The sequence below is a fragment of the Chrysemys picta genome, chromosome 16 (genome assembly GCF_011386835.1).
Source record: "Chrysemys picta bellii isolate R12L10 chromosome 16, ASM1138683v2, whole genome shotgun sequence".
Taxonomy (NCBI): domain Eukaryota; kingdom Metazoa; phylum Chordata; order Testudines; family Emydidae; genus Chrysemys; species Chrysemys picta.
The window spans coordinates 7,542,307-7,549,078 of NC_088806.1; the positions used below are offsets into that span (position 1 = coordinate 7,542,307).

The following is a 6,772-nucleotide window of genomic DNA, read 5'->3' on the forward strand; positions in this document are numbered from 1 at the left end:
GAATACATCCCCCGCTGGGATGGGTCCTCAGTCCTTAGTTCAATGCTTCAGCTTGTAGCAAAGTTCCTCCAGAGGTATGAAGCAGGATTGAAGACAAGATGGAGATGAGGCATCAGCCTTATATAGTCTTTTCCAGGAGTAAGAACACCTCTTTGTTCTTACTGTGGAAAATTACAGCCAAATGACAGGTTTCAGAGTAACAGCCGTGTTAGTCTGTATCCGCAAAAAGAAGAACAGGAGTACTTGTGGCACCTTAGAGACTAACAAATTTATAGTCTGGAGTCACATGGGCCAGTCCCTGCATACTTCACTGAGTTACAAGGCGTATCTGCCTTCTCTCAATGGGTCCATTGTACAGCTGATGGTCCTTAATGGGCCATCAAGCAGGCTAGGCAGAGCTAATCTCAGCTTGTCTGGGATGTCACCCAGAAGCATAGCATAAGTTTGCCATAAAGACAGTATAGAGCCAATATTCATAACTTTAACTACAAAACGGATACACACATATAGACAGCATAATCATAACCAGTAAACCATAACCTTGTCCTAGACACCCCATTTGACCCCCTTTATACAAGATTTGGGTGCCACTACAGGACCTTGGTTGCAACAATGATCTAGACGGTCCCAGTTTATGTCAATAACGTCACAGCCCCATCATCTGAGGCATTGGCACCCTGACAGCAGGATTGTCTGGCTATGTAGACTCCCTCTTCAGGCCCTACGCTACCAGCACACCTAGCTATCTTTGAGACACCACTGACTGTCACTTCCTGAGGAAACTACAATCCATTGGTGATCTTCCAGAAAACACCATCCTGGCCACTATGAGGTCAGAAGCCCTCTACACCAACATTCCACACAAAGATGGATTACAAGCTGTCAGGAACAGTATCCCCGATAATGTCACGGCAAACCTGGTGGCTGAAGTGTGTGACTTTGTCCTCACCCATAACTATTTCACATTTGGGGACAATGTATACCTTCACGTCAGCGGCACTGCTATGGGTACTCACATGGCCCCACAGTATGCAAACATTTTTATGGCTGACCTAGAACAACGCTTCCTCAGCTCTCGTCCCCTAACGCCTCATCTCTACTTGCATTACACTGATGCCACCTTCATCATCTGGACCCATGGAAAAGAAGCCCTTGAGTAATTCCGTCATGATTTCAACAATTTCCATCCCACCATCAACCTCAGCCTGGACCAGTCCACACAAGAGATCCACTTCCTGGACACTACAGTGCTAATAAGCGATGGTCACATAAACACCACCCTATATCGGAAACATAGTGACCGCTATACTTACCTACATGCCTCCAGCTTTCACCCAGACCACACCACATGATCCATTATCTACAGCCAAGCTCTAAGATACAACCCCATTTGCTCCAATCCCTCAGACAAACACCTACGAGATCTCTATCAGGCATTCTTACAACTACAATACCCACCTGCTGAAGTGAAGAAACAGATTGACAGAGCCAGAAGAGTACCCAGAAGTCACCTACTACAGGACAGGCCCAACGAAGAAAGTAACAGAACACCACTAGCCCTCACCTTCAGCCCCCAATTAAAACCTCTCCAGTGCATCATCAAGGATCTACAACCTATCCTGAAGGATGATCCCTCACTCTCACAGATCTTGGGAGACAGGCCAGTCCTTGCTTACAGACAGCCCCCCAACCTGAAGCAAATACTCACCAGCAACCACACAACAAAAACACTAACCCAGGAACCGATCCTTGCAACAAAGTCCGTTGCCAACTCTGTCCACATATCTATTCAGGGGACACCATCATAGGACCGAATCACATCAGCTACACTATCAGAGGCTCGTTCACCTGCACATCTATCAATGTGATATATGCCATCATGTGCCAGCAATGCCCCTCTGCCATGGACATTGGCCAAACCGGACAGTCTCTACATAAAAGAATAAATGGACACAAATCAGATGTCAAGAATTATAACATTCAAAAACCAGTCAGAGATCTCATTCAATCTCCCTGGTCACTCGATTACAGACCTAAAAGTCGCAATATTACAACAAAAAAACTTCAAAAAACAGACCCCAACAAGAGACTGCTGAATTGGAATTAATTTGCAAACTGGACACCATTAAATTAGGCTTGAATAAAGACTGGGAGTGGATGGATCATTACACAAAGTAGAACTGTTTCCCCATTTTTATTTCCCCACCTACTGTTACTCACACCTTCTTGTCAACTGTTGGAAATGGGCCATCCTGATTATCACTACAAAATGTTTTTTTTTCTCCTGCTGATAATAGCTCATCTTAACTGATCACTCTCATTATAGTTTGCATGGCAACACACATTTTTGCATGTTCTCTGTGTGTATATATATATCTTCCTACTGTATTTTCCATTGCATGCATCCAATGAAGTGGGCTTTAGCTCACAAAAGTTTATGCTCAAATAAATTTGTTAGTCTCTAAGCTGCCACAAGTACTCCTCGTTCTTTTTGCAGATAAATTAATGGAGGTTAAGTCCATTAATGGCTATTAGCCAGGATGGGTAAGGAATGGTATCCATAGCCTCTGTTTGTCAGAGGGTGGAGATGGATGGCAGGAGAGAGATCACTTGGTCATTACCTGTTAAGTGCCCCAGAGGAAGTGAACCTGGCATTGGCCACTGTTGGCAGACAGGATACTGGGCTGGATGGACCTTTGGTCTGACCCATTCTTATGTTCTTATGAAGGGAGAGGCAAAGCACTGCAACAGAGTTTCTGTAGTGTAGTGGTTATCATGTTTGCCTAACATGCAAAAGGTCCCTGGTTTGAAACCAGGCAGAAACATGGTGGCTAAGGCCTGGTTTATACTATGACTTTAATTCGGATTTAGCAGCGTTAAATCGAATTAACTGTGCACCCGGCCACACAACGAAGCCATTTATTTCGAAATAAAGTGCTTTTAAAATCGATTTCTCTACTCCACCCTAACGAGCGGAGTAATGCCAAAATCGATATTGTCATTTCGAATTAGGGTTAGTGTGGCTGCAATTCGATGGTATTGGCCTCCGGGAACTATCCCACAGTGCACCATTGTGACCGCTCTGGACAGCAATCTGAACTCGGATGCACTGGCCAGGTAGACAGGAAAAGCCCCGTGAACATTTGAATTTCATTTCCTGTTTGCCCAGCGTGGAGAGCACAGGTGACCACAGATAGCTCATCAGCACAGGTAATCATGCAGGCCGATAATCGAAAAAGAACACCAGCATGGACCGTACGGGAGGTACTAGATCTGATCGCTATATGGGGACAGGATCAGTGCTAGCAGAACTTCGTTCGAAAAGACGAAATGCCAAAACTTTTGAAAAAATCTCCAAGGGCATGATAGAGAGAGGCCACAATAGGGACTCAGATCAGTGCCGTGTGAAAGCCAAGGAGGTCAGACAAGCCTATCAAAAAGCAAAGGAGGCAAACGGTCGCTCCGGGTCAGAGCCGCGGACATGCCGCTTCTACGCCGAGCTGCATGCAGTTCTAGGGGGGTCCGCCACCACTACCCCACCTCTGATCGTGGATTCCGAGGCGGGGGTAATCTCATCAGCTACACCTGAGGATTCTGCGGATGGGGAAGAGGAGGAGGAGGAGGAGGACGAGCTTGCGGAGAGCACACAGCACTCCGTTCTCTCCAACAGCCAGGATCTTTTTCTCAGCCTGACTGAAGTACCCTCCCAACCCTCCTAAGCCAGTATCCAAGACCATGACCCAATGGAAGGGACCTCAGGTGAGTTTACCTTTTAAAATATAAAACTTGTTTTAAAAGCAAGCATTTTTTAATGATTACTTTGCCCTGAGGACTTGGGATGCAATCGCGGCCAGTACAGCTACTGGAAAAGTCTGTTAACATGTCTGGGGATGGAGCGGAAATCCTCCAGGGACATCTCCATGAAGCTCTCCTGGAGGTACTCCAAAAGCCTTGCCACAAGGTTTCTGGGCAGTGCAGCCTTATTCCTTCCTCCATGGTAGGACACTTGACCATGCCATGCTAGTAGCAAGTAATCTGGTATCATCGCATGACAAAGCCTGGCAGCGTATGGTCCCAGTGTTTGCTGTCATTTAAGGAACATCTGTTCTTTATCTCGCTGTTTTATCCTCAGGAGAGTGATATCGCTCATGGTAACCTGGTTGAAATACGAGAATTTAATTAAGGGGACAGAGGTGGCCGTTCCTACTGGGCTGTTTGCCTGTGGGTGAAAAGAAATCCTTCCCTGCAGTTAGCCAAGCGTGGGGGGGGGGGGATTTGCCCTAAGCTTTTCACGTTTGGCTAGCAGGGATCTTCCCTGTTACCAGCCACGCGGTGTGGGGAGGGGTACAGCGATCGTCCCAGACAATTCATGGTGGAGGGAGGCGGGGGGTTAGTTTGGTTTCTGCAGGGATCTTCCTTGATACCAGCCACGCGGTGGGGGGGAGGGATAAAGCGATCATCCCAGAGAATTGGATGCGGGGGGGTTTCGTTTGTTTTCTGCTGCTGAAGGTTAACAGGAAAACCGCAGCAGTCAATGGGCTTTGCTTGGTATGTAGGAAAGGAGGGCGCAGAAGCCGAAAGACAATGGCTTACCATGGCCGCATGCAAGCTGAATTCTGTTGCCCGGACCTGCGTCTGTGATCTCTAACACCAAAGCCACAGGCACTCAATATTAAGATGGAAAATGCGAGCTTGTACTGAAATCACATGTGCTATGTAATGTGAATAGTGTTGTTCACCATGAAAGAGTATAAGCATTGTTCTGTAAAATGTATCATTTAAAAAACTTCTCTCCTTTTTTTCAACCCTCCCTCCAGCAGCTGCAAATTTTTCAAGCCTCCCTCCTCCGTCCCGAAGGCTATCTCAGATAAGGCGGCGGAGAAAGAGGACATGAGATGAGATGTTCTCAGAAATAATGGAATGCACCCGCAATGAAAGAGCTCATTTGAATGAGTGGAAGGACACGGTATCTAAATACAGGAAAGATGCCAATGAACGTGAGGTCATGAGGGACGCTCGAGATGAGAGGTGGCAGGCTGCAACACTGGGGCTGCTACGCGATCAAACGGACATGCTCCGGCATCTGGTGGAGCTTCAGGAATGGCAGCAGGATAACAGACTGCCACTGCAGCCGCTGTATAACCTCCCTCCCCCCTCACCATGTTCCATATCCTCCTCACCCAGACGTGTAAGAACACGGCGGGGGGGGGGGGGAGGCTCCGGGCACCCTCCCACTCCACCCCAGTGGACAGCCCAACCAAAAGGCTGTCATTATATTGAATTTTTGCAGTGGCCTTTTACTTCCCTCCTATACTCCTCCCAAACCTCACCCAGATTACCTTGTCGGTTTCTCCCTATGTTTATAATCGATTAATAAAGAATAGATGATTTTTAAACGATAGTGACTTTATTTCCTTTAAAAGCAAGCTGTGATTTAAGGGGGGAGGGTGGTTTGCTTACATGGAATGAGTCAGTCAAGGGGGTGGGTTTTCAACAAACAGAACTTTCACACCGTAGCCTGGCCAGTAATGAAAGTGGTTTTCAAAGCTTCTCTGATGTGCAGCGCTTCCTGGTGTGATCTTCTAATCGCCCTGATGTCTGGCTGAGCATAATCAGCAGCAAGGCGATTTGCCTCAGCCTCCCACCCCGCCATAAAGGTCTCCCCTTTACTCTCACAGAGATTGTGGAGCACACAGCAAGCAGCAATAACAATGGGGATATTGGTTTGGCTGAGATCTGAGCAAGTCAGTAACGAGCACCAGCGACCTTTTAAACGGCCAAATGCACATTCTACCACCATTCTGCACTTGCTCAGCCTGTAGTTGAACAGCTCCTGACTCCTGTCCAGGCTGCCTGTGTATGGGTTCATGAGCCATGGCATTAAGGGGTAGGCTGGGTCCCCAAGGATAACTATAGACATTTCAGCATCCCCAAAGGTCATTTTCTGGTCCGGGAAGTAAATCCCTTGCTGCACCCATTTAAACAGATTAGTGTTCCTGAAGACGCGAGCGTCATGAACCCTTCCCGGCCAGCCCACATTGATGTTGGTGAAACGTCCCTTGTGATCCACAAGTGCTTGCAGCACCATTGAAAAGTACCCCTTTTGGTTTATGTACTGGGTACCCTGGTGCTCCGGTGCCAAGATAGGGATATGGGTTCCATCTATCGCCCCACCACAGTTAGGGAATCCCATTGCAGCAAAGCCATCCACTATGACCTGCACATTTCCCAGAGTCACTACCCTTGATATCACCAGGTCTTTCATTGCCCTGGCAACTTGGATTGTGATTGCTTTGGCTACTTGCATCACAGCAGCCCCCACAGTAGATTTGCCCACTTCAAATTGATTCCCGACTGACCGGTAGCTGTCTGGCATTGCAAGCTTCCACAGGGCTATCGCCACTCGCTTCTCAACTGTGAGGGCTGCTCTCATCCTGGTATTCTGGCATTTCAGGGCAGGGGAAAGCAAGTCACAAAGTTCCATGAAAGTGCCCTTACGCATGCGAAAGTTTCGCAGCCACTGGGACTCGTCCCACACCTGCAGCATGATGCAGTCCCACCAGTCTGTGCTTGTTTCCCGGGCCCAGAATCGGCGTTCCATGGCATGAACCTGCCCCAGTAACACCATGATTTGCACATTGCTGGGGCCTGTACTTTGTGAGAGGTCTATGTCCATATCAATTTCCTCATCACTCTCGTCGCCACGCTGCAATCGCCTCCTTGGCTGGTCCTGGTTTTGCTTTGGCATGTCCTGGCTCTGCATATACTCCAG

General features: G+C 47.8%; 1 non-coding gene across 1 annotated transcript; it reads left to right on the top strand.

The window, feature by feature from the left end:
- The first annotated feature begins 2,752 nt into the window (after window positions 1-2,752).
- TRNAV-AAC (transfer RNA valine (anticodon AAC)) lies at window positions 2,753-2,825 on the top strand. Its single transcript has one exon. It is a non-coding gene; the product is annotated as a tRNA-Val (tRNA).
- Window positions 2,826-6,772: the final 3,947 nt, after the last annotated feature.